We start from the raw sequence: 3,730 nt of genomic DNA on the forward strand, positions 1-3,730 counted from the left end.
TGCTCTTCTACATTTAAAACATTAGAAAAGTATGCATATCCAACATGTACAGGGTGTCCCATGGGAAGTTGCTGAAACTAATCAGCTGTCATTTTTAAACGTATGCAGTTATTGAAAAAACAAAAATTGCGTTGGAAAGAGGAAAGTCTGCAGTTTTTAATGGGTATAAATAAAATTTAGCAAAATGTTTGTATATCAGTTTATTTTATTAATGAAAAATATGCTAATAATCAAGTAAGCTAATGATAAATATTTTCAAAGTGTGCACCATCTGAATTTGTACAAAAATCAATTCTTTTACGAAAACTTGTGAAAACTTTTTCTAACATGTCGTCTTTAATGTTGCTGACGACCTTTTTAATAGCTACTACTAAACCTGACACTGTTTCTGGATTTCCGGCATAACAATGGTCCTTAATGTATCCCCAAAGAAAGAAGTCACATGGATTTAAATCCGGCGAGTACGGTGGCCATTCTAGCCCCCCCCCCTGGGCACATTTGAGGTATCCCAGACCGATAACTCGATTGCCATAAACTTTATGGATTGTTTCGAAGACCTCCTGGGTTCGATGTGGTGTCGCTCCATCCTGCATGAAATGAAATCCTCTGACCAGGCCTCTTTTTTTTGCATGAGGCAAGAATTGTGTTTCGAGAAGCTGCTTGTAACTTTCACCAGTGACTGTTGATTCGAAGAATTGCAGATAAATTCCTTTTACCGAGATCGCAGCCCATGCTGTTATTTTTTGTGGATGTAAAGGTTTAGCCAGGGAAACGTTGGGATTTTCCGACCCCCAAAATCTATAATTTTGTTTATTAACATAACCATTTAGCCAGAAATGTGCTTCGTCCGTATAAATTATCAATTTTGCATCAAGTTCTCCATCTTCAAACATTCCATTCATCGTCTTGCAGAATTCCACACGTTTCGTCATAGCGCGTTTGGTTAGCAATTGATGCGATGTTATTTTATAGGGATGCATTTTCAGGAAATGTTTTAAAATCCTGTGTAACGTTGTTTTGGATATTTCAAGAGCTTGGGCAGCTTTCCGAATGGAAGAATTTGGATTCTCTTCAAAATACTTCTTAATATCTTCAATGTTTTCTTCTGCAGCTACAGACACAGAAGGACCTGGCAGATCATGTTTACGGTCTTGGATAGTTCCATACTGCATAAAATTATCGATAATTCTGATAAAAATAACACAAAACATTATTTTAATGCAGATTTATTGCCAAAAAATGGAGTGACGTAACGCATACGTTTAAAAAAATAATAAATTCTAACCTTTTCAGCGTGTTTTCGCTCTTAACTTTATGTGTTCCGTATTTAGTACGAAACCCCCTGTAAGCATTGCTATAAACTTTTCCTCTGGAAAAGAAGCACTCGATAAGATAAATCTTTTCTTCCGTCGTCAGATTACTCATTTTGACGCGCACGGACTTGCACCTACCACAACCAGAATAAAACTGCGGACACTCAGATGAACGACCGTTAACCGTAAGACCCTTTCTGAAGTCATGGAGAGGAGAACCAATCGTTTACTTTCAGCAACTTCCCATGGGACACCCTGTAGCTATTCATAGACAATTATATAAGTTACATTAGTTATAAAATGCCCTGTATATAAATACATGATGTAACTTAATACGTACAACATGCTGTGCAAAGTAATTAATGATGGAAATCGCGACATCATCTCTTACATTTCTAAATTAGATATCTCGATAGAAAGTGAAACATTTCATTAGATACACGTTTATCAATAAAACGACAAAAAAGTTGATAAATAAATGGAATATTTAAGACGCCAGAGCTAAAACAGCAATTCTTACTAACTTTGAATGAATACCTGCGTTAACGTAACGGCAACGTAATACAATGATCTAGTGATGTATATACATGCATGTCTCTCTAATGGATTGATTTGTACGAGCTGTCGCAATTGTGGCAATATTCTTCAAATTGGCAAACACAATCAAATCCAATGTTCCAACAGGGACACAAGTAGATGGAAGCCAATGTTCCAACAGCGTTACATTGCTTGATGCAGTAAGAAGCTAAAATTAGAACAATAAAAAATAAAGAACTGTAATGTACTGTACTGAGATACAAAGAATCGAAGACGACATTCTGAATGTGAACCAACTTATGCGCAAGAGTGATAATTATACATTACAATGTGCACATGTGTCTGTAATAAAAGTGTATATATATATATATATATAACATGTAATTACCTGCGATTTTGCGTCGAAAGTAGATCTAAAGTGTTCTCCCTTCCTTCGGAAGCAAGCAAGGAAGCAAATAAAAGTCGATGGAAGCCGATGTTCCAACCGCGTTACACTGTTCGACGCAGTAAGAAGCATTAATTAAAACAATAACAATTACGAACTGTTGCACTGTACTGAGATAGATACAAAGAAGCGAAGGCGATATTCCGAATGCTAACCAACTTATACGCGATAATATAATATTACGTGATATTTTTGCGTCGAACTACGCACTCGAAAATCTCACGTGTTCTCCCGTCTTGCAGATTGATGCGCCATATTGAATTGGGCTACCTAGTTCCAATTTCTTGAGGGTAAACTATTAGATGGCGTTGAAATACTATACCAAAGTTTTCCATATGAGTTTATTGAGCCTGGGATGCCTCGAGCTGAGCGGACGTGTTTTCGGTACGCTCCGCACTCGCTGCTTTATCCGGCCTTTCGATTCCGGTTTTCGGTGTTCGCTTTACGCTGGTTTAGTGTATTCCAGTACGCGCTTTCCGATTCTCGTCGAGTTTTGCCGCAATTCCGGCGAAATTCCGAGTTTTCGTTGATTTTGTGTCGAAGTAACAGGCCGGCCATTTTAGGGTTAGCCCGCTCGACATCGCGAGTTTATTACCGCGTTCGCGGTTGCTTTTTCGGGTTTTTCGCGTGCGCGACGTGTTTTTGCGGCTATTCCGAGGAATCCGGGACACTCTGGTGTCCGCCGACATTCCGGAAAGCCTTAGTTGGACTTGGTGTTGTGCCGGTGACGGGTCGTGGTCTCCGGCCACCTTATACATTTCGGACGCTTTTGTCGCTTCCCAGGACATTTGCTCGCGTTGTGCGGCTTTTCAGGAGTGCGGATATTGTGTGCGGTGTTTGTGCTGTGGCCTTTTTGCCTGTGCGAAGCGTGTGGGACTTCGTTTCCTCTTGGCGGCAAATTTTCGGCGCGAAGCAGGTTAGCTGCCATTGTAAGGTAGGACTAGGCGCTTTGAAGTGTTTGTATTTTCGGTTTGTTCGTAGTGTTGCGTTTGTCCAAATTTTGGACAAAATTGTATTTCGTTCTGGGGAATTTTCCCTGGATTAGTGTATTTGCATTTTTGAAGGTTTTTCGTTTATATTTTTCGGGTTTTTAGGGTAGTTGTGTATTCTCCTCAGTTGGGAGTTGAGACCCTATAAGAAGAGACTCGCCAACTCGTCACGTGATCCTTAATGGACTCTGATTGGCTGGGGTATGGATCGCAATGTGGGCTCCATGAAGCCACGCACATAACCTGTCCCGAGGATGCAAATGAGCAGATTCTACAAAGGTGATATTTTTACACATCTGTTAGTAAGTAAATTTTTCATATCTAAGTAAAATTATGAGAAAAGTAACAATTATAACAAATGTTGTCATGAATAAATTTCGAATTAATAAACGTAGAAGCTTTATAATAGTTAAATAAATAATATGAAAGTTAGAGATACCTGTTGC

The 3,730-nt window shown here is 39.1% G+C and overlaps 1 long non-coding RNA gene across 1 annotated transcript; it reads right to left on the bottom strand.

Moving 5' to 3' along the window:
• Window positions 1-1,532: 1,532 nt before the first annotated feature.
• On the bottom strand, window positions 1,533-2,554 carry LOC113561748. Its single transcript, XR_003406419.1, has 3 exons — window positions 2,239-2,554; window positions 1,851-2,058; window positions 1,533-1,574 (listed from the first exon to the last, which is right to left on the bottom strand). It is a non-coding gene; the product is annotated as an uncharacterized LOC113561748 (long non-coding RNA).
• Window positions 2,555-3,730: the final 1,176 nt, after the last annotated feature.

The sequence above is a fragment of the Ooceraea biroi genome, chromosome 4 (assembly GCF_003672135.1).
Source record: "Ooceraea biroi isolate clonal line C1 chromosome 4, Obir_v5.4, whole genome shotgun sequence".
Lineage (NCBI taxonomy): Eukaryota > Metazoa > Arthropoda > Insecta > Hymenoptera > Formicidae > Ooceraea > Ooceraea biroi.